This window comes from Amblyomma mixtum, chromosome 7 (assembly GCF_055824585.1).
Source record: "Amblyomma mixtum isolate Tamu chromosome 7, ASM5582458v1, whole genome shotgun sequence".
NCBI lineage: Eukaryota > Metazoa > Arthropoda > Arachnida > Ixodida > Ixodidae > Amblyomma > Amblyomma mixtum.
The window spans coordinates 131,096,821-131,121,925 of NC_143018.1; the positions used below are offsets into that span (position 1 = coordinate 131,096,821).

The window sequence follows — 25,105 nt, forward strand, 5'->3', positions numbered from 1 at the left end:
CTATGAGGCTGTTACTGCGCTATCCGAACGCCGCCTCTGCTCTCTCCTTATGAGACACGTTCCACTGGTCTGTGACAAGTTCACAAGGTCTGCTTCAGGTGCTCTTCATAAGCCTTTGCGTCCCACAAGGGCTTGTTTGCAAATGGTTCATGACGTCTGCTTCACCAGCTTCCTTGTGACCAATCCGGGGACGTAATAGATTATACAGTGAACAACGGTTGCATTGCAGTCATTGTGTTCAAATACGTCATCGCGCTCCCTGCTTCCCTCGTTAATCAAGCCGTCCAGCTTGTGTTTGAGATCTTCCACTTTTTTCATCCTCTCTACAGCTGAACACTTCTATGTGTGTCTGAGGTCAGCCAATGTCACAAACGCAGACTGGCTGTTTTCGGGGGCCATGCAGTTCCCAAACTGCGGTGGCTTGAGCAACGAATAAAGTGAAAGCATACGATAAAGTTGCAGAATTGTTGGAAAAGTAGGATACTCATTTTGGCCCCCGGCTTGCCTTATTAGGCCAAAAATCCATTCCAAGGGGTTTTGGTTCATCTTAGCTGAAAGGACATACTTGAACCCGCATCCCGTCAAGAGCTAAGCTGACAACTCTCGAACAGACTTTAACGTCACTCGAAGTCCCTCCGCAGTAGACTGACTCAAAAAAAGGTCTTTAGGAATGACTCCATCCACAACCTCTTGTTCCCACTCGTCGAGCCACCTGAATGCACTGTCAATAATCAGCTTGTCCTGGCATCCAAGAGTGAGTCCTTCTGCAGGAAAGAGGCGGTTGAGGGCACCGAATAAGTTAAGAAAAAAGGAAAACTCAAGAGTTGGCTCCATGTTGTAGAGCCGAGGCGCACCTCTCTTGGTGTTAAAACTGTATCCCTTTAGCTACAGAGTTGCTAAAAAGCTGGGTCGCGAGTTTCACCCTCATTTTCAGCATGTCGGTGGAGCTGACGTGGTTATAAGTTAGCTTTGGGCGAACTCTCAGTTCTGCAGCATGTTTTGTGTCTGCCACGTAGAGGGCATCCTAGTGGGACCATTTTATAAACCGGCCTTGTCTTCTCAGAACCATCTTTGCGTACAGCCGATTGCGAATACATTTCAAAAGGTGAGGGGCATCTGACAAGATATGCACTTTTCTAGAGGTATCTATAAGATGCTCACATGCATTCACAACGTGACCCAGTTCACCATTAACTCCAAGTTGTCTCCATTTTGCTCGGTTGGTTTAGGCTCCATCGCGCACAACCCCATCAACAAATATACCAGCATTCTATAGCTGAGCTAGAAGTGTGCCTTTAGTTGTTCATTTTGATGCAAATACAGCTACGGGCTTCTAAGGTGAAAATGCAAAGACAAAACCATGGTCTGCCATCTCATTGCTCCGAACACTTTGGTCTCCGTGATCAACAAGACAACTGTATGTCATCGTCTAAGAGTGAACGGCCATCTCTTTTCTCACATGTATTTCATCTAAAATTTTGCACTCCTCTAACTAACTGTGGACACTCAAGGAAGGGGCAATATGCTATTCTTTCGCAAGAAGGAATACGTAGCAGGGCATCGTATGTAGAGCAGCAAGCACAGTAACAGCCAGTCATCTGTATATTTCCTATTGTTTTTTGTTTTGCACTTGGCAGCAGAAATACATTCTTTCAAGAGAAGTAGCTGTGGTAGTGGTACATTAAGAGCCTGCTATTTCTCTACGGCATCCTCATCTTTCAATTGCATCATCTCCTTCTTGCTGTCTTCCAATTGTTTTTTCAGCTGCTTGTTGCGTTTCAGCAGCCTTGCTCGTGAACGCCGCAATTTAGCTATGGAAGTTCGCAAGAAGTCAAGCCTTTGCTTTTGGGCTGGCAATGCAGTTGTGCGCAGCGCTGACAGCCTTATGGATTTCAAGCGTTGCTTCTGCTTTGTCCTCAAAGTCGGTCGGGTAGCATGTATTCTTAAAGTGTCTGTGAGACTGCTGCAAGGCCGACGTATGGCACCTCCAGACGTCACCAGTGGGCACTTATTTTGCCTTCACTTTCTCTGACAGTCAACAAAGGCGCACTCGGGCAATACGGAGGGAAAACTTTTGAGACTTGGTTCTCCACTGCAAACACTCAAGTTGCTGACAGCTGATAACATCGATTCCACTTCAGAGACAGAATTCGCACACGAACTAATCCCAACACTCGTGCATTCAACTGGCTTTCCTAAAACTGGACTGGCATATCGCTTTTTACATGTAGCGACTTTTTTCGTAAACACGACACAAGACCCATCGCAGTGTTGGATGCAAGCGTCGTTGAACAAGTTGTCCTTAATGCCCTCAGCATCGATTCTGTGAACCTCCCAAGATGGTTTAGGAAGGCACAACTTAGGTGCTGAGCTGAACAAAAGCTCAAACGGTGTCCTGTTAGTGCCGTTGTCTTACTTGTTGACGGCTTCGCTGGGTTCGTTTCCGTCAATGCGGCCGATCACTGCCTCTCTGTCAGAAGGGTGCGGCTAGCATCACAGGAGCTGCTAGAGTTTGACACAGTTGAGCAAAGAACAGTAGAACGAGCCTGCTGCTTTACTTGCTTGCGAGGGCTCTTGATTTTCTTCGATAAGTACTTCGGTGCGCCTTTGAAAATGGTACGTACCGCATCCTTCGCGAGGCCAGCTCTCCTCTTTCCCGACATAAGCACACGGCCATTAGTTTCGGCAGACCAAGTCCCCAAAATGACATGTGGCGCGAAATGTCTTTCACACACGGTCCGTCCTCTGAAGCACCCTGTCTGCGCGGTATAGCCCGCCTTCATGCTTACAGCCTTCCTTCGTCATCCGGCGGCTTGAAGAGTGAATACTTCGCTGCACATGACTTGTACCCGCTGTTGCAAAATGGCACAAAGCACTCTGACATCGCACGGCCGCAAAAGGACTTGTGCTGAATGATCCATCCACTATCGCGGGAGACGAACACCTTTCCCGCCGAAATGTTAGCCGAGGAAAGCAAGGCAAGGCAGGCACCCGGCATGAACCGGAGAGGGTGCTAGTCTGGTGCGCTCTCTCTCACCATGCCGAGTTACTAGAACGCTGCCCGTTTCTTTGCACAACGCGCTGACGCTGCGCCATTCCCTCACCTAGTTTATCTTGCACCCTGGGTGGCTAGTTTTCAATTTTTTTTAATGAGCAATGCATTGACATAATATATCAGGGTTATATTTAGTGTTGTTGATGGCTTCGGTGTGTGGGATGAGTGAGGGGCAGATAAAACTTGGTTGTGATATGATGTGTCTGCTTTCTAAACTAGCATGTCTTACCTTTGGGTTCTGCTTTCTTCCTTAGTGTCCATTTATCACCATCCACTAATATACAGTTTAGTCTGCGTGCCATGCACCAGCATGTTTCCCACTAGATTTAGCAAACATGACTTACCGAAACGTTAGCTTATGCCTTGTCATGCCCACCGACTGGACAACAAGTGAGGGTGGTTTAGCCGGTAGCTGACAGTAGAGACCTTGAAGTGGGTTGCAGCTTGACTAATACTCCTTCTAATATGTTCTTGAAGACATCTTCGCAAGCCATGCTGAAGTCGTGTTTTAGACCATCTACATCCCCGCAGGGGGGCGTCTGCAGCATGCAGACGTTGGTGAGTGGCGACACCACGGGGTATCCCGAGCATCCGCAGGGACATCCCAGCAGAGGGATGATGGTGAGCAATGCGTCACCACGGACCCGAGCATCCGCGCCTAGCCGTGCGTGGCATCGCCGTGTCCGGGGAAAAGGGGATCCTGGTGGTTGAGCCGATGCCGAGCGTTTGGACCCTTAAGGCCCCTCGGCGGAGGCAACACACCACTTTGGCCCCAGCTTCCTGTAGACGGCACCTCCGGCCTGACCCGACCGGGGGAAATCGGCAGTCGCCTTTTCCTGTTCTCCTCTCCATCTTTCACTGTCCTATCTCCTTTGTTACAACTTTCCTGTATCCTCTTCCCTTCTTGGTTTTTCCCTTTTTTTCCTGGCGGCGAGGGTTAACCTTGTGTGGCCAACTGCCCTGAGTTGCGTCATATTTGGTTATAGTTAAGGTGTACAGCTGGCGTGGGCAGGACTTGCCTTCAAGTTCCTGTCGCGTCCCCTTGTTGGACTCCATGGTGGGTGGCTGCCACCATGACCGAAAAACTAAATTTTTTTTATGGCTCCCCCCCTTTCAAAACCAGATCGCTCTCTCAAAAGAGGGCGGAACGAAGCAGCAGACTTTTTTGCGAAAAAGAAGCCAACTTTCACAAAATTTCATGTAATACACAGCAACTGTGACGAAAAGCAAGCCCGAACCATATCCCCCTTCCTTGTTACCAAATGCTTAACAGATGCCTTGGGGCCTGGCTACAAGGTATCAAAAATAGTCAGTGGCGACCTGCTCTTTGAACTGCGTGAGAGCATCCAATGCTCGAAACTCTCCAACATTGCTTCTATAGGGGACATCTCTGTCTCCGTGACTCCCCACCGATATCTTAACACAGCTAAAGGCGTTATCTCAGAGGCTGACTTCATCCATCTAACAGAAACCGAAATGCTTCAAGGACTTTCTCATCAAAATGTAATTGACGTGCACCGGATCAAAATCCGCAAGGACAACAAAGAAATAGACGCCAAACACATGGTTTTCACATTTAACACCAGCAGTTTGCCCGAAACGATCGATGTTGGATACCTGAAAATCACCGTCAGACACTACATACCGAATCCCCGCCGCTGTTTCAACTGTCAGAAGTTTGTCCACGGCTCACAGAGTTGCCGCGGCCGCAAAACCTGCGCGAAATGCGCTTCGAAGGACCACCCTTCTGAGGAATGTGACGCAGCCCTACGCTGCGCGAACTCTGAAGGAGACCACGCTGCATACTATAGGGCCTGTCCGTCCTGGAAAAAGGAGAAAGAAATCATTATCATAAAGACCAAAGAAAACATTTCATTTAAAGAAGCCAGAAGGCATTTTGCACTGACAAATACATTCTCTTTCACAGTGAAACCAAACTTCGCTGATGTGGTGCGCAGGGGCGTAGCACCACACAGCGCTCCAGCATCTGCGCGGCCGCTTCCACCGCGCCAGCGGCAGGGCCATCCACGCCCCAGGCAGGGACAGCGAAGGCAGCTCTGCCAACTCCAAGCCAGGGAGTGCCGGCCCACGGGTCAGCATCCCGCAGGATTTCCCCCCGTCGGGGGAGGCCTGACACCCACACACCCGCGGCTTCTTCGCGGTCGTCCAGCACCTCTTCCGAAATGATTTACCAAACTCCCAGCCCGCCTGCTTCACAGCGGCGGAACAGCTCTCTTGAGCGGAAAAAAGGCAGGGCCACCATAACGGCCCCAGAATATAAGTAAACCTCTCGTTGCTCCTACCCCAAAACATAAACATGGCTTTTCTAGTTCAGTGGAACTGTAGAGGAATATTGAGAAATTACGATGACATAAAAATATTTTAGGGTCAATGTCACCCGTAGCCTTATGTCTCCAGGAAAGCAATCTAGGTCCGCAACATGTGAACATCCTGAAGCATTATGAAACTTTTAGACGCGATCGTGAGCAGGCAAATAGACTCTCGGGAGACGTCGCGATTGTCGTACAAAGCGGCGTCCCTGCTCAAGAGATCAGACTCGAAACAAAACTTGAGGCAGTTGCAGTCAGCATTGTCAGCTACAAAACAATTACAATCTGCTCTGTATATATTCCTCCACATCTCACACCAACATTCCACGATCTGCAAGGCCTCATTGATGAACTTCCAGAACCATATCTAGTAGTCGGGGATTTTAACGCTCACTCCCCTTTTTGGGGTAGTGAGCGCTGTGACTCTAGGGCTCACTCTCTAGGACTCTAGGGCTCTGTGACTCACAAATAGTGTATGCCTTTTAAATACAGAAAAAGCCACATACTGCTCCCCTGCCTCAGGGAAAATGACCTGTTTAGATTTGTCTTTTAGTTCACCTTCTGTTTTTAACTATTTTAACTGGGACGTCATTGGCAACCCATATGGCAGCGATCACCTCCCTATACTAATTACTTTAACATCCCCACCGGAAATAATCCCCACAAGGCCACGGCGCTGGAAGCTTCACCTCGCGGACTGGTCACTTTTTAGAGCAAAGGCAACCTTAGAAAATATAGTTTTAGAAAATCTCACCATCGACCAAATAAATGAAAAGTTCACTAATTGTATCATAACTTCCGCACTCACAGCTATTCCTCAGTCGTAAGGAGTGGGCGACAAAACCATAAAGTATGGTGGACAAAGGACTGTAAAGAATAAAAAAAACAGCAAAATAGAGCTTGGGGTAAATTCCGCAGGTATCCGACAAATGAAATTCTCTTAAATTTCAAAAAGGCAAAAGCTAAAGCTCGGTACGTCCGTCGCAGTGCCGAGAAAGCTTCATGGCAAAATTATGTTTCATCTATCAACAGTCGGATCCCATCTAAAAAAAGGTGGGAGCAGGTTCGTAAATTAAATGACAACTTTTCACTATTCACAATTCCTTTTTTAACAACACCTGGCACACAAACAAGCATAGAGGAACAGGCAGGCATATTGGGGGAACATTTCACTGCAATTTCAAGTTCATCACCCTATACGCAGTCGTTTTTAAACTACAAAAACACAGCTGAAAGCCAGAGGCTCCCAACAAGTGGAGGTTCAAATGAAAGATTCAATAGTCTATGTACCCTCCAAGAAATCAATAGAGTACTATCTACCGGCAAAAAAACTGCTCCACGACTCGACGAAATACATTATGAAATGCTTGCCCATCTTTCCGAACTAGCCGTGGACGCACTTTTAAGATTCTGTAACACAGTTTGGATATCTGGTAAAATACCGGAAGCCTGGAAGAAAGCTATTATTGTACCGTTTCTTAAACCTAGCAAACCCCCAACCTCTCCTAGCAGTTATAGACCCATAGCATTAACCAGTTGTCTCACCAAATCCTTTGAAAGTGTGCTTAATATAAGATTAACTTTTGTCCTTAAATCCTGTGAACTTCTTGATATTCATCAGCGTGGATTTAAAAAGGGATGTTCCACTTCAGATCACCTAGTTCGCCTTGAAAATACTGTCAGAGAAGCTTTTATACACAAACAACACTGTCTTAGCGTCTTAGAACGCTGCCCGTGTGTGCTTTGGTGTGTGGGATGAGTGAGGTGCAGATAAAACTTGGTTAAAATATGATGTGTCTGCTTTGTAAACTAGCATGACTTGCCTTTGGTTTCTGCTTTCTTCCTGAGTGTCCATTTATCACCATCCACTAATATACAGTTTGGACTGCGTGCCATGCACCAGCACGTTTCCCACTAGATTTAGCAAACATGACTTACCGAAGCGTTACCTTATGCCTTGTCATGCCCACCAACTCGACTACAAGTCATGGTAGTTTTGCCGGTAGCTGAAAATAGAGACCTTGAAGTGGGTTGCAGCTTTACTAATACTCCATCTAATATGTTCTTGAAGACATCTTCGCAAGCAATGCTGAAGTCGAGTTTTAGACCATCTACACAGTACGTTCTGCACTGCTCTTCCAGTGCCCCTATGGTTGCTGTTAACTGTATCCACGTGTTAGTGACAACAAGTGGTGGCAGTGAAAGAATACAGCAGTAGTCACATACAAATCAACATAGCAGCGGCACCCCTTAAAGAAGCCCTCTAACCAATTTCATTACAGACGTGTTGACATCAATTGTTAGAGGCCCTCCTTTAAGGGGTATCTGCCACTATGTCTTTGAGTTGTATCCAACCATAGCTGTATTCTTTCACTGCCACCTCACACACACACACATGCACGCATGTACGAACATTCTGCAGCATGTGGATACCACTAACTGTGGCTAAAGGAGCACTGGAAAGGCAGCGTAGAACGTACTGTGGAGATAGTCTAAAACACGACTTCAGAATGGCTTGCCAAGACATCTTCGAACATATGGGAGGGAGTACTGACCAAGCTGCAACCCATCTCAAGCTCTCTTTTGTCACCTACTGGCTAAATCACCCGCTTGTAGTCGAGTGTGTGGGCTTAACAAGCAGATAGCTAGGGATCTTTAACATAGTAGGTTTGTGTTTCTTGGGAAAATTATGCTGTTGTTTCATAGGAATATATATCAAGAAGAGACACACTTATGCTATTAAAGCTGAAAAATGCTTGATACAAGCTCCCACTTCGTTGTCAAAGTGTGTTCTGCGAATAAATCAAAATTCAAAGGTCTCAGGCAGTCTGTATAGACACCTGGTCACGCTGACTTCGAGAAGGCGTGGCTTCCGGTATAGCGAATTGGATACTTAAGCAAACCACTCCCACTTGGAACTATGTTCTGAGGGCTGACGCTGCAGCAGTTGCGGCTGGTTAATGCTTAGCCTGAGGTTAACTTTGATTGCCTGAATCATTATTCTTAGGTCCAGTGCAAAAAGCTAGCTACCACAGCAACTTCTTGATCTTGAATTTTCGCCCAAGGTATATTAGTCTTTTGTGGGCATCCTATCTATGAAGCATTCATTACTATACTCGTATATTATCTGATTAACTGGCCGTTTTCTTTGAGCCTCCCCGTCATTCCAACAGTAGTCCCCTGGCCGGCTGTACTGTTTTGAAGCACACGTTTCCTTACTAAGTCCAAGGGAAAAAACTGAACGGCAGTGCTATTCACAGTGGTATATGCAGGCAGTGCTATGCGTATTGCTACGACGAAGTGGAAGTGGAAGACGAAATGGACTCCCGTGTGAAAGGGACGAACGAAGAAGAAGAGGCTCGGCGTACCTCACATTCGCACCAGAAAATACAAAGCAGCCATGATACCAGAGAGGATGCTTCCTAGATTCTGGCAACGACAATATGCCTGTGCAAAAATGTATCTTTCGGCAACGACACCGCCTGCGGCAATGCCGCGCGACGAACTGCGCGCTGGTCCCAGGCTGCCCAAGTCGTCGCAAGGCCTAGCTGGTTTCGCATCTAAGCCGCAGCTGACGGCGCTTCGGAAGTCGCCTGCGCTATAATAAAAGGCCTACTATTCACATCGCTTTACTGCGGACTCCTCCCATAATAAAAGATATGTTCGATTTCCACGACGCCTTCAGCAACGGAGCTAGCACACGGCACGCGAACCGCATTCAGTAGCAGCAGCACCAAAGCGGCTGTGGGATGAAATTTGATTGTATCGCAGTCATCAATTTTACCAGCAACTCGGTACTGGTCAACGATCGTCAGAAATGATGCATTTTTGACATGCATCTATCCCTGGGCTTACTATGGACGAGAACAAACAATACTAGCGTGTATTCAGACGCCGGAGGCCGGCATCAAGGCTGGCAGGCCGGCCCGGCGTAGCTCGGCCCCGAGCGCCCTGAGGAGCACGCTGTACGCCATCATGACGCTCCCGCTCTCCGCGCTCGTATTGGCTCCCGCTTCCCGTCGTTGAGTTTGCCGCGTGCAGCTCGTCGTTGACATCCAACAGGTTGGACGCAGGCGACGAGCTGCGATCAGTCGTTGCGACGTCGTTCTCAACGGTGCGCAGCAGCGAGTCGCACACACTTTTCACACATGTGTCCCCGCCACTCATCCGCAAAAGTCGTTCTTTCAGCTCAGGGTCCATAGTTCGAGAGAAGCCGCAGCGACTGTTGCGAGACACAGGTCAACACAGCAGACAGCGGGGAAGAGAGCGAGCGAATGAGCGCGTCAACCGGAAGTAAACTAACCGATCTTGTCGATGACGTATTTGTGGGCGGAGCATTGTCCCGGCCTGTAATCTTTATTTTTTTGATGGTTTCCTCCGGTGTACGAGTTGAGAGGGAAAAGGCTGGTGGTCATTTTTAATAGCCATTATCTCTGGTTCTACACAAGTTGCATCAAAAATTTTTGCGCTAGGATGATGAATCGTTTAATGTCTATCAGTGTTTCGACTTCTCTTTGCCTACATGGCCACCTTTTCAGGGACATTTTAAAAGTCGCCTGGGGTGCTATGCTGGAAGGCCCGAGTTTGCTGAAACTCGGAATCTTCCCGAGCTCTGGCGACGCCCTCAGATGAGTGAACTAATGGTAGCAAGACAAAATCCCACCCTCGTCACGCCTCAAACTTCATTAGGTTATCTGGATATATTCCCTGCTTTATCATCACATCGGCGCCACCTCATCGGCTTCTTGGGCGGTCTACAAAGAACGAGTCACGTGAGCCAACCGCCGGTGCACTTTTCATTTGTGTGTCGCTCCACCAAGTGCACTGCGTGTGCAATTAGACAAACGAGGTTTGTTGAATTTTATAATGCACTTAATACACCTTTATAAGCATTTCATAGTGTGCAAGATTTGGATTTAAAGCGCTTTGGAGTGATTTATGCATTATTAAATTTTGCTTTGTACCGCGAGGGAACGCTACCAACGCCCGTCATCAGCTGACCGCCAATGGCGACGAGGTACATGTGCAATGTGAAGGCTACGGAAGTAGTCCGCAAAAAAAACTAAAGAGAGGCGTGTCACTCCGCGCTGTTTCGTGGCCGTGTGGTCTAACGCGTCACTCCGGAGAGTCGACAGGCAATGGGAGCGTGTGGGTTCAAATCCCGCGTGGTGAAACTTTATCTCACATTTTTTTTTCCTCGCAAGTTAAATTTCGCGTGACTTGGATGAGAAAACTCGTTTTGTTCAGAATCGCTTGAAAATTATGCCGTGTTCTGAAATGAACTGCATGCATCTGTTCATTTCATGCATGAAATTCGTTGTCAGTGAGCTCGCACCGGCTTTTGGTCAGCAGTGGCGGTTATCTTCCCGATTTTGCAGCATTGTGACTATACTTTTTAGATGCAAGTGAGAGGTTTGTGCGAAAGATGATATTCATTCGTCGGATTTAATTAATTAGCACAGTGGTGAGTGCTCTGCAGTGGCCCGATTAACAAGTGGCCATCTGCAAATTTCGATTTCGCCGTTGCTGAGGAGCCCACTTTTTTTGTGGGCCTCTCTTAAGGTACCTGGCATGTTATGAATTGTTCTGTGGAACCGGTTGGCGGCTGATCCAGTCTTCGCCAAAAGAGTCTGGGACCGACTTTGGCACTTTGCTGTAAGTAGGCCAAAGGACTTGGCGAGAACAATTATTTTTTACTGATTGCAATGCTCAATGCATAATGTGCCTTCCACGTGAAATAGTTGACCTTCAGCATGTCAGGGCTGGACTTCGAAGGGGCCTTTACGCCAATGTAGGTCCCGTGGACGCATCCCACGACGTCTGTGATGCCGCCGCGCAGAAGGAAACGCTCCTCAACATACGCACGCTCGGCCGCAGCCGTGGGCAAAGCGAGCCACCGCTTCTGCACAGCCGCGTCGATAAGCGCGTCGGAGACGTCCCACACACAGCGGCTCACAGTGCTTTATTGGCGTCCAATGAAGCGGTCAGCGCCGACGCTCCCCTGGAAGCTCTCGGTCGCGAAGAACCGGAGGGCGCAGAGGACTTGCTCTTCGACCGAAAGCGAATGAAGCCCGGTACGCACTCTCCGCAGGCGTGGGTCGTCGCCTAACTATTTACACAACCATCGTACCGATTTTTTGGAGAGGCGAAAATGTCGCTGGAATTCGTCGTCGGCCAAGGCAGTAAACGGGTCCAGCCGGCCGTACTGACATTTGCCGTCAGAGGAAGCGATTACCCAGGCTGCTGCTGCTGCCGCCATGACAGTCCCGAGATGAATTCGGGGCACTTCACCGTTCACGAGTTTAGCTCCGAGTTCACCTGTCAATCAAAACCATTGGTCACGCCCCCGGCGTGCCGTACATAAATTAAAGGCGTACGCGCTATGGGTGGGCCACTCCCAGCATCCCTGCCGGCTACAGGTATGCTGCGCGGCTGTGCTGATTACTGACAGACATCGACGATGTTGACCGTCGAAATATAACAGGCAAAACGGACGTCATCGCTGATTAATCTAAGCACCTCTGCGAAGGACACGCAACGTGGCGAAAGCCGCCGATTTCTTCGCTCGCATACCAAGATTGCACAACACTATAGCCTGTTGTAACCACGTAAGACACAGCACAACGCTGAAGGCCCGTCACACCTGCTTGCAAGGCGTCAAACACGGAGCACGACGACGTACCGGTGCTTGGAGCACGTCCTACTCCAACAACATCGCATCACAGGTGTTTGGCTTGGCCGTCCTTTCATCGGTGATAAAGCTCAGCATCAATGTCTCAAACACATCTCGGATCGACAAACGATCGCTGCTCCAGACCCAGTGCAATAAAGTGTCTGTAATTTCCAGCACGCAAGCACTGCGTACTTCACAACCGTAACACCTTTCTCTGTTATAAGTCCGATTCCATTATTGCAAACAGGATCCCTCACCTGCCCGAATGATATTAATGCGATGTTCCTGCGGTATACAACGGCGATCGACGTTAGTGACCAAACCAGTCCGCAAAACCTTGAAGTGCGCGACGTTAACAAATACTACGCAGATACGCGCGCCACCCCCTCCAAAGCTTTTAGTCAGCGTCTGGTGACATAGGATGAGTTGCGTCGCTGGGTAGCACGCTCTTCGCATCCGCAATGCACTAAAGAGGCGTCACACATAACAGGCATACGTAATGAATCATTGAATACAGCCAAACAGCAATTTTTTTTTCTCACACCGCATCACAGCCGCTCGCACGGCCAATTCCTACCGCTGATATTCGCCAAGAGCGTACTAAAAGCATGGAGGAAAAAAAACTAGGAGAGAGTGCGCTCAGCCTCTGCAAGCCATCCTCCTCTGACGCCGCTGCCGAGGGCCCTTTTGCGCACTGACTCTTGGGAAATAGGCCCTCCTCCACAGTTACCAGACTGCCAACCAGCGGTGCTTTTTAGTGAACGTCCGTGCTCCGATGTAGCGCAGAAGCGCAGCGCCTGTGTTGCAGCTTTGGCGGAATGCGTACCGAGCTCGAGGTTGTCTGAAGGCTCCGCGTCTCAGCACTTCTGTTGATTACACTCTCAGTTTTTGGGTGCACTGTAGAAAACTGCAGGTAAACTTTCCATCAAAGGGTGCGGCCGCGACCTCGTCACTGTTCAACTGTGGTTCATAAAGAGAATAGAGAGGAATTCCTTTCGTCGTTATAAACACATACGGAGCGTTTATTTCAGCGCATGCTATAAGCGGAGAACTCGAGAGTAGGCGAAGAAAACGAGCCTCTAAAAAAGGGCGCAGTGGCTTCCAAAGCGCTCACGGCGCACGGACGTGTTTAACGAGCGCTCTGGCGCGCTGCGCAAGATTCTATTTCTCAGGCAGGCGGACTTCGGCCCGCCCATGGGCCCGCTGTTCTCCGCTATTCTCGAGGCACAAGTCGCGCCGAGTATGCCGAGTACGCTCGCGCACATACGCAGTTCCGGCGTGAAATGCAGCCGTGAAGTATTTCTCTCTGTCGCTGTCGAGAGAGAGTGCCGGCGGCTTTACGTCTGCTCCTGCGCACAATCACTTACAAAAAGAAGTAAACCGTATGTACTACTTAGCCGCGAGCACGCAGCGTCCTGTCTCGGACTAATCGCGCGCGCGGCACACTGTACTAGCGGGCGGGGTGGGGCGCCCGGCCCGTCCGAGGTAGCACCCACGGAGCGTTCGTATCACGCGTGCACTACCTGGCGAAGAGCAAGCGGGAAGTCAAGTCCGCCTGCTCATGAACGCACAAAGGCTCACCATTGTTCTGTCACGGATGCGCGCACTGCCGCGCGGCCACAGGAGCGCTTAGAGACTGTCCGGGATGATTCCCACTATACCCTGTAGGCCGCGAGCATCTCGCGACGCGGCACTGCAGAAGCGGCACAGCGAAGGAGCATGTGCTCCAATATCTTCACTGCGCCGCAGTCAGCGCACGCGTCGCTCGTGTACGGCGGCCGCTGCAGCGAGCGAGCAGTTTACGCTCACCACAGAGCCGTCAGTGAACACAAGCAGATGGTCGCACAGTTGCTCGTAGAGCGAAACCGAAACCGAAATCCGGCTCAGAGCTACCGCTGCCTTGTCACGTGAGGGCCTATTTCCCATGATTCTTTCCATTATATTTTTTATGACTAGGCTTCAAGATTGTGACGTCATACTCCCTCCTTGTTTTTTCTTCCTCCATGACTAAAAGCAATGATTGGCCACAGCGGGGTGTGGCAGCGGCCGTAGCAGCGGAGAGCTCCACCTGAGGTCACTGCAGAAAGCAGCAGTGACGCGGGGGTGCAGTGAAGTTCAGTTTTTTGCTTTTGTTTATTATGCAAGCCAGAAGATGCATGACTGTTATATTTTGATATACGGCACAATAAAATATATTATCGCAATGGCCGAAAAATAAGACAGATTCAGCGTGTAGTAGTTGCCCAGTCTTTCCAGTCGAAGGCAGCGCTACCGGCGGCGTGTCAGCGAAGGAGCTCTCTCGTTTTCGACACGGTGGGCTGCCGCTCTAGTTCGTATGCAAGCCACGCTGCAAGCAATGGCCTCACTATCGCCTCTAGCGGTTGAAAGTGTCAAATCTTTGTTAATTTCCTAAAGCTGTGCTTTTCAACAACGCTTTATTGGATTCAGATTTTAAAATACATTTCGAAATAAACAAAATGTTCATAATATTATCTGTTGCCTTTTAACGTATTCAATTCAATTCAATTCAATTTATTCTCCAGTTATACACTGGAACGTTCTCCGGGCTAAAAGGACCGACTGGGCCTTGACTGAGTCCCGGAGACGTTTACGGAGCAGCGACAGGCAGTACATACGGAGAAATACTATACAATACAAAAGTTAAACAGAGTATACACATATAAAAAGTACATACATATATACAAAGCACACAAAAGAGGACACTTATACAGAGTTATATAACTACAAAATGCGAGGAAGAAGGCAATTACAATTTACTAAAGTATTCGTGTAGTTTTTTACGCGAAAGGTTATTCATATCTTTATGGCGATTTAATATAACAGGTAGATTGTGCTTTATGGACTGCAATTTATAATTGGTGCGAAAATGAGGAACGAGCCAAGGATCGGTGTTACGGGTAGCAACATTGTGTTCGTGGCGTGTCAATGAAGATACACGTTTAAAAAAAGATTGGAACTCTTTTGTGGAAAAGAGAAATGACTTCAAGATGCGATACTCATAAAAGTGATGAATTCGGATAATATTGTAGTCAGGAAAACTATCGGCGGTGGTCAAGCCAGGATCAATATTTGCGATGTGGCGCATAATTTTCTTTTGAAGGATACTGATTTTGTTTATGTTGCTTTGTGTTGTGGTAGCCCAAACTAGATTGCAATAGTTTATTTGAGAGAAAAATAAACCATAATATACTTGAAGCCTAGCTTTTACAGGAAGTAACATTCGACAGCGGGATAGCGCGCCAGCAACGACAGAAAGCTTCTTACAGATGTGACCGATATGATTGTTCCAGCTCAAATCGCTGTGAAACGTTACGCCTAGGATTTTATGTTGTTCGACGAGTTCGATAGGTTGGCCTTGATATTGTAGTACGCTGTTCATTTTAAAAATCTTATTTCGGGCGCGAAATAATATTGCTTTGGTTTTGGTAGCATTAAGTTTAAGAAAATTAGACTGTGACCACATGCATATTTTACCGAGTATTTCATTACATCTTACAACTAGTGTGTTTGGGTCACTACCGGTAATTAGAAAGCTACTGTCGTCGGCATAAATGAAAAATTTAACTGTTTTGTCAATTTCCACTAAATCGTTAATGTACATGTTAAAAAGAACGGGGCCCAATATACTTCCCTGCGGCACGCCGCAGACAATAGGTAACAAGGAAGATTGTTGGCTGTCTAGGGATACGCGTTGTCTTCTGTTACTCAGGTAGGACTTAAGCAGCATTAGCGGTTCTCCACGAATGCCGTATGAATGTAACTTGCCAAGAAGAATGTTATGGTTTAGGCAGTCGAAGGCCTTACTAAAATCAATGAAAACGCCTAGTGTAAATTGGTTGCTGTCAATGTTTTGTACAATTTCTTCTTTTATTTCCAATAACGCTGATTCTGTTGATCTACCCTTTCGAAATCCAAACTGCGCATCGCTAAGAATATGAAATTTTTCTATGAATTTTGTTATGCGGAAAAGAATTATTTTTTCAAGTCCTTTTGAAAAGACGGGAAGCACTGAAATTGGCCGGTAGTTAGACATTAGGTTTTTGTCGCCGCTTTTGTAAATTACCGATACTCTGGCTACTTTCATAGCGTCTGGAAATGTATGTGTTGCAATTGCCAAATTAAATATGTGGACAAGCACAGGAGTAATATATTCAAGGACATATTTGATTGGCTTGATTTGCAAGTTATCAAAGTCGAGGGCTCTACTGTTTCTAAGGTTCAGAAATGAACTGAAAACTTCAGATACATTTGTTGGTTCGAAGAAAATACTTCCCAAAGGAACGTTACTGATATTGACTGTTTTGGGGCACGTGTGTGGCATTACTGATTGGCATTACTGATTACTGAAGAGAAGAGAAAGGGTTGATAAAAGAGTGCACCTAGTGCGCACTGTTCGTCTTCGGAAATGGAGAGACAGATAGAGCCTGAAAGAGAAGACACGCCTTTGACGCGCCCGAAAAGGCGTGTCAAACAGCTAGCGGCGAGTGTGCAGATAGATAGCAGAGAAGTCACGATTTCGCGATTGCTGATATGTCGCTGATAACTTCAGGTAGCGCTGCGGCCTGGTATTGCGCAGTGTATTGTGTTTGAAGTGTGAAACAGGCGCGCAGGGTGCGCTTGTATCGCCTTTACGTGGCTTTATCTCTACATTTTATTGTGCGCTGCCTGCGCAAGTTCCGCGCTATCTTCGTTCACTGACTGCCGTCATCGCAAACTCGGATGAAACTCGGGCGAGCGCCAAACTCGGGCCTTCCGGCATAGCGCCCCTGGTGTTTTTTTTTGCGCTGTAAACCTAATGCTAATGCGTTACTGCTACATGAATCCCATTGATCGCCTTCGCTCTTTTTAATGTGTTGGAATTAAAATGAAACATGGCATATATTCTAGTCGTGTAGCGGGGGGCAGGAAAGAGGGAGAGGGGGCCTACATCCGCATTAGCCAGGGCCCACATTTTTCATAATCCGGCCCTGATAAATATAGGCTCCTTAATTGAGTAAGAGGAAAGGCGAACCGAAAACTGAACCCATTTATATCGACGGAGAGATAAGATAACAACGAATTATAGGGCTTCGTAAATGCTTTTTTTTTCACTCGTCGACGCTAAAAAGGCCCTCTATTCTATTTTATCGAGTTCATCAGTATGCGACGTGGCATACTGTAAAGAAAGCGGAACTTGGCTCTACGCTCTAAGAGTTCAGGCGCTATAAGTATATACTGTCGAAACAGCCCGTATATAAAGTTCTTGTCTCCGCACTGGCGAGGGTTTATAGGGTTTGCCCTGTTTTCTAGAGAGAGCTATAGAAACCCATTGAGGATGCTTTTCGATCTCCCAAGAAGCGGGAAGCCGGAGCAGAAGCAAATCGTTGCGGCCGCCGTGGTGTGCCGCATGAACGATTGCCTTCCGTCGGCTAACAGCAACTCCAGCAGCAATCACTCGAGCGTCGTCGACAGGGCGGATATTGATTGCGTTGCGCCCTCACCGCCACACTGGCCAGAGTCAGGAGCACACTCTTCGACAAAAGAGTTCCCGTTTGCATCAGCGGTGGCCGAAAGGGCAACACAGCACTGCGTGTTGGCGGGTTATAGGTACTTTTAGCTGTTTCCTTATTTATTTTTTCACTGGCGTTGATGGCAGTTGTGGAACTCTCCAGAGTTTCAGTGGATTTTAAAACAGAGATGCTTGACCTTAAAATGTCCGCGTGTTTTTTAACGTGAAACATTAGGCGAAACATTAAAGTTCAGCTTAAGTTAACGACAACGCTGCGAGCTATGGAATGAAAAATGATAGGCGTAAAGTTAAGAGATCGGAAGCGGGCGTAGTGAGTGAGGGAACAAACGCGGGTTATGACATCCTAGTTGAAATCAAGAGGAAGAAATGGGCTTGGGCATGGCATATAATGCGAAGGCAAAATAACCGCTGGTCGTTAAGGGTAACGGAGTGGATTCCAAAAGAGGGCAAGCGTAGCAGGGGCGGCAGAAAGTTAGGTGGGCGGATGAGATTAGGAGTTTGCGGGGATACGGTGGCCGCAGCTGGCGAAGGACAGGGTTAATTGGATAGACATAGGAGAGGGCTTTGCCTTGCAGTGGGCGTAGTCAGGCTGAAGTTGATGAGACGGTTGGACAAGTCTCTGCAGAGAATCGATGGACGCTGCTTTTGTTTTCCCGTATTTCATTGAGAGAAGGCAGGAGAGAGAACTTTGTACCACGTGCCAGGTTCGGATCGTGGTCGCTGTAGACACGTAGGTGACGCAGTAGCCAAGACAGTGCAACAAGTGTTGTGGCCCAGTGCTGTCCACAATCCGCCTTTTGCGGGAGGGTGTGGCGCTACCACGAGGGAGCCGCGAGAAAAACATTGAATGTGAGTGTATAGCAGACAAAACAAAAGGGTATCCTGCGAAATGGCCACGCCAGCACAGAAATCGAAGCTCCCCGCATTTTTTCCCTCGCGGCCAAACGTAGGGACAGTGACTGCTGTATCATGTTTCGTGCAGTATGGGGGAACGTTACAGCGTTTTGACAGCCCACTCGTCAACAGACGCAGATGCAGGATCGTTTACGGGTAAGTAGGCGTATGCTTGGCCCCTACAATGACCTGTTGAGATGCCATTGGCTGTCAAGAGGGTCATCACGGTGTCGAAAAGATGCAAGCCGGTATGCGAATCAATTGGAACAAATACAAGAAACCGTTCGTACACTTGGCCATTTAAGCAGTATCGTAAAACAACTGACAGTTGATCAACGTGTGTAAGGTCAGGAATGGAATCAACAATTAAAGAGAAGTATTTTGCCCGTTTCACTTCGTCAACGAGACGATCCTTGACAGCCTTTGCCATATGCTCGATAAATTCGTCACAAATGGTTTTTGACAGATACGATGGGTGACCTTTTCCCTTGTTCCCATAGCGTTTGATGTGCTCCTCTAGAAAGGGATCAAACTTGGCAATGGCTTCAAGCACTCCCAAGTAATTGCCATAACTTGGTGAACCAAAAACCTCATCACTTCCCCTAAACGCTAGGCTGCGCTCAGCTAGAAGCTTAACTACAATGACTGCGCGCTTCAACACCTCTGTCCAGTAAGGGGTCCCAGTGACAAGATGCTTAACCAGCTCCTTGTCAATTGTGCTGCTGGAGTTAGACCGGGCGAGCCATGATGTCACACTGTTCTGGTGCTCGACGCTATTTTCATGGGCGCAAACCTTTTCTTATAATTTTTTCCAATCAGAAAAGCCATGCGTAGTGAAAATACTCTGGTTGCTTCTAATCGAAAATAGTTTGCACATGAAGCAGTAAACAGAACCTTTGGACTCCGAATAAATCAACCAGTGTCGCTCGTACGCTTCCCCATTTATAGCATATCGCACGAAAAGATGAGGTGACATATAACGTTTCTGAGTTGTGTAGTGTCTTTCGGAAGACGGAAAAGTTTCATGCCGATTTTGAAAATACACTGGTCCTTTCTCAAGGCATACACTTCGAAAGCTATCAGTAATAACGTCCGGCCACTTAGCAGGCTCACTTTGGAGAACCTTATTACCCACCTCCTGCTGCGGGGAGCTCTGTACTTCTTTGTTGCCGCAGCGAGAAGCCGTGTGACCCGTCCTGTCGAGGCACACTTTGTGGGTGGGAACATGATGACTCGAAGCCGCACTAGTAGGAAACAAGTGAGTCGGTTCTTGGAATGTTGTTTGCTAGCGCTCGTCAGTAGAAGGAGGTTCGTTGGGGATGTTTGGCGCCTGTTGATCAGCAGAAGCAGAAATCGGGCGTGGCGGAACGGACACCTGGAGCTCCGTGGCAGAGGCCGGGCCGAGTAGCAACGACGTTGCTAACTCAGGAACAGGACAGACCTCGGTTAGCCTCGGTTGCTCAGATATATAAACGAACGAGGTTGCCACCGTTTTCTCAGGATCCAGACAACCAAGATGAGTGAAATCTTGCTTGTTGCCAGGAAACCGTAGTGTTGGAGTCCTTCACAGAAGCGTTATCGGTACTATCGGGATATTGGTACGGGCTCTGGGTAGAGCAGTCATAATGCTCCGCGGAATCTCCATTCAGAAGATTCTTTGTCATCTTTGGTAGCCTCTGTTCACGCCCTTCTCTTTCTAACTTCACCTTTCCTTTAGATGCACCACTTTGATGCTTCCGACCGGGCATTTTCGCATGAATGGACGGCGTCACAGCTGACAAAAAGTTGAGATAAAATGGAATTTGACAGGTGTGCAAAGCACGAACGACGAACGCTGCTCCTCCGGACTTGGCGTGGCAAGACGAACGCGACCTCCCGATATCAGTTCAGAAGCGTTTGCGGGTAGGTAGGCCGGAAACGCTGATTGGTGGATGGTATGCACTTCTCCGTGACGTTTTTTGGTGTCGTCCTTGTTCTCAACCAGACGTGGCGTCACCGCGCCTCCCTCGGCTTGTCTCTGGAGAACCTAGGGAATCGCTAGGTGCGCCCGCCGCGCCGCAGGTGCGTGGCACGCGGGTATTCCCCTACCCTGGTCCCCAACAGTGGTGCCACCAAATGGCCAACATCACCAGCATGCGCCGGGAGCAGTATCCTCTCCCCCGAATAATGGAGAACTTGCAGAATAACCAGCGCCCTCTACAATTTTCCAACGAAAAACCCTCGTACGCAGACGGCAATCTCGCATTCTTCATCGACGATGAACAGCTGGACGCCCCCACTCCAGCTGTTTTGTGCTATGTGTCGTGCGCGTGTGATCGAACAGTGATCTCCCAGATCTCCACGCGCGTGCGACCTGTATATATGTATATATTTACCTTGTAGATATGTAAATAGATTCATTGAAAATGTACCCCTCCCCCTGTCCTTTCTACTGTCCCCTCACCCCTTTTCTTTCATTTCTACTCTCTGCCTGCTGTCCTTTATTTCGCTGCCCCAGCTCAGGTGCTTCCTGTCGCGATAGCAGATGCCGGGGCTGCAAATATTCTGTTACCTTCCATATCAAATGTTCAATAAATAACCACTTACTACTACTACTACTACTTCATCGAAAAGGGAGAGGAGAGACGTCCCTTTATTTGTATGGGAGGAAAATTGTTCAAAGGACACACTAGAGCCGAGGCGCGAACGAGAGGAGCGGGTCGATACAGGTACTCGTCAAGGGAATGCATCATTGTAACCTTTGCACAACTTTCCTTTACACTCTACCTGGAAAGCTGGTAATGTCCGGCGGGGCTTCAGGTTCACGCAGATTTGGGGACAGCCCGGCACACCTTTTCGAAGAAGGACACAGTGCAGGGCTACTGACTCATCTCCCCTCGCGCTAACCCCTTCAGGCAGCAGGGCAGGAAGAGAAAACGTGTCTGTGAACGATAGTTTTTGGCTGGAAAACATCTTCCTGTAAGTCAGCTTTCCCACAATTTTGCAAGTTGTCAATTCCTAGTACCAACCAACACCACCATTCGGTTCGTGAACCACGGTTCACGAACCTCTGCATTTCCAGCTTGTGGCTTTCGCCATTAGTGCATGAGAACATCCACGTTCAGCTTTGGCGGCCGCAACGCTGCCAGCCTAGCTAATGGCCATGGTGCGCTTGCATGCACAGCAGGAAGTGATTTGTGTGTAGACCATCCAGGAGGGAATGTACAAGGACGTTAGGATAGCACAAACGCTAACAAAAGGCGAACAAATGCTAGTTGGGGCTCGAAACCCATTTTCGGTTCTAGCAAGTAACAACGTTGGGGAAAAGCCACCAGCTGTGGGCGTCTTGCAGTAGGAAGGGTAAGAAGAATGGAAGCTCTCGAGAAGCAAAGGTAAGGCTGCATACAGCGCACGCGGTGTCGCGCCGCCCAGGGAAGCTTTTCTAATAAACTGCGGTATTGCTGGAAGACTGGTCCTTGACCGAGGCAACACCTCCTATGTTCCAATACACTGTATCGCAGCAAAAAACGTGGACACAAGAGACGAGAGACGATTGACCAAGGTGGGCAAGAGGAACATGTCGCTGCCATAACGAAACGTCGATGTTTTCTTGCAGCAGCGCCTCGAGAAAGGGTTAACTTCTTCCACTCGCCGCTGTCGGTATCCAACGAAGGGAACGATGAGACATTTTATGGTGCCATTCTCGGGAAGACGCTTCGCAACGCACTGCAGAGCCGACTGCCTTCTCTCTTGTCCGTCTACCAGGCAGGAGCTACTCGCTGCAGTTCCGGCAGGGGAGACGGACAATAGTCGCGGGGGAGAGCGAAGGTGGGCCCCCGCCACATGAATGGCATTAGAGGAAAGTTACTGGTGCCTCCACTACGGCTTGTACTGTTCCGGCCCAGGCTTGGTTTCGGCGAAGTGAACACAGCATTCGCAGGAGAGCGCCGTGCTGTCGCTTATTTCCTGGCTTTGACAAGTCAAAAAGACAGCGTGTCATGGCACGCCATCCCTTACTAAACCACGCCTGTCACTCCTCTTCGTACTTAAAGCGTTTCTCTTCTTACTAAGAATTATAAGAGTTAGCCGTTCCGGCCGCCAATTCAAACAGCGAGAAAAATTTCAGCGCTGCCGGATTCGTAATGCAGGAGCGCCGCTCTTGCCTCAAGCCATCATCAATGCTGACTTGCGGATTCCAGGATTCTCAAATACACTACACCTTCAGACGCCACTGGACGAGGGGATTGGCAAAAAAACACAAAAACCCTCCCGCAATCCTTAAGGAAACGTATATATCGCTTCGTAGGGGGGCCCTGCCGGGGTGGAGGGGGATTCCTGTTTTGGCAGCTCGACAAGTTCTCCTACCAACCGATTCAGCTAAACGAAGTTACATTAGCTGGGGGCCGTCTCTTCGTTTTGGTTTCCTCGCTTCACACGTTTCGCTCGAAGTTCCATTGACTGTGGTTCCCACTTCCATATACTAGCAGGTTAAAATAAATGGGCCCCCTTGTCCTGCTGTCGGAGGTGAGGCCCTGGGCTGCAGCCCCCCGACGCCCCGCCCCCCCTAATCCAGCGCTGATTTTTATTAATGTAAATGGAGCGGTGAAAGAAGCGGGGGCGGGGCATTTGTCACCGCCGTCTTATTACAGCGAGATTCTTCGACACAGCAAGAAGAAATTAAACGAGCACGCTTCGAGACTCAAAGTGAAGCCGATGGGAGCTGAACAGAATACATCCAGAAATGTACATATCTGAATGCGTACACTGCGGAGTGGAGAAAGAATGATACCATATGATATGGACCTGCCAAAAAAAAAACCAACGCACCAAGAATAAACAACTCGACGGCTGTCAGCCTCTGATCTGCGGCGCCAACACGAGTTGAGGCGAGTTCCAGCTGTTGCAGCGTCCAATGGACTCCCGGAAGAGCGTGCCCGGCCACCTAACTTTGCTTCAATCATTTTTTTCTCTCTCTCTTCCAGGGCGAACTACCTAACAACCAAAGCATTTTAAAAAAATTTTCGCTACGATAAACCGCGTAACCTCTCGAGTCCAAGTTGTCCGTTATTTTCTCTGTTTTTTTTTTGCTTCCTGGCTACTTCACTCTAAGACCACCGTGTATTTCTAGGAATGCAAGCCAACTCTTCCCTTCAGCAGTGCGCTCACTGAGACTCGAAGCCGGGTGACTACCTGTTAAAAAAAAGGCTTACAAACCGCCGATGCTGCTGCCAAAATTTTTACTCTGCCAGGTAAAACAGAAAATTTGCGATCAGCACTCAATACTCGTCACCGCTGAGGCCGACTTTTTTGTACTTTCAAAGATTCGGCACGTCGATGCAGCGAACCACAGCGGAGAGCCCTGCCTTTCGAGCGCGTCACAAGTGGAAAGGCCTCAGAGGACCACTCCGACAGCGATCGCGCAAGTCACGTCCGTAGTCCGGTCTACCCAGCAGGCACGCAGTGCGAGATTGCGAAACGCCATCTCAACTTCTTTCGACGTTCGTAGTCGAGCCGCCTACATGGCTGTTCGAGGGCTTTTAAAAACTTGTTTTTTTTATCTTCAGTAAGGAGACAAGGCTGATGCTCAGAGAAGAAAAAGACGTATAATGCATGTCCCACGCTGATCAAGGCACTAAAATCATTCGAGAGAAAAAAAAGATATATTATCGTCGAAGCGGTAGCAATTAAACTGCAAACACAGAACGCTGCTGGAACGTTATGAGACTTTGTCCCAACTTTAAGAACGTGCGCTACCCAGATGAGTCGTGGGAAACACCAAGGGCATCACTTGTTCTGCTTTCAAACTACTGGCAGGCTGCATTCCAACTTGGGTATCTGCTCGGCAAAGTCAGCACCGGTCTCCAGGACTGTCATCGTGCGTAGCAAATCCAGGCACAAACAGGGGACTCACACTGCCGCACAGATGTTACAAAGTAGGCCGGTAAGCCTAATAGATCTTCTTACTTGTGACATTCAACTGTGAATTTCGACGACTCCTGGTGCCTTCATAATTTCTGCCGTTAAGAATAACGCAGGCCGGGCGCAGCTCAAAACGGCACTTGTAGAGTTCTCCAGGCTTTGCCGGTTGCTTGGTTACGAAGTGCTCCGAGTTCGAAGAACAGACGATTGCCGAATGCTTTCTTGTAGTGGTCGATGCACCGATTCTTAAGGCACGTCGCGTGGCTGCTGTCGTGCTTGCCTCCGGTTCATCACCAAGGATCTCGTTGAGAAAGTCGATTTTGCTGAGGAACACGTTCCACAGGGTTATCCAGGCTTGCCAAACGGCCAGCACCAGGAGCATGTACATGCCCACCAAGACCAGGCCGATGGACAGAGCTGCCAGCATCCTGGGCCACTGTCTTGTCGCACCCTCAGGCGGGCACCGCTACCGTCTTCTTCATCTCCAGGATGGCGTCTAATGCTGCTACGGTTGATCCTGATAATGATAGTGACGCTGTGGTAAAAAAAAGAAAAAGACAGCGACAAATTGAAGGTGTTGAGGGGAAAAAAAGCATCACAAAGATGCTTAGGATTCGCAGTGGGAAGATGGCTGACAATGCCTGGATGGTGCGAATACAAAGGTGTATGACGTGGATTTTGGTGTCTGTGGTAGCCAATATGTTCTGAAGAAGAAGGCAAGATAG

At 48.5% G+C, this 25,105-nt stretch overlaps 1 pseudogene; it reads right to left on the minus strand.

Moving 5' to 3' along the window:
• Positions 1-24,807, minus strand: LOC149337603 (uncharacterized; annotated as a pseudogene).
• Between the last annotated feature and the right edge of the window lie 298 nt (positions 24,808-25,105).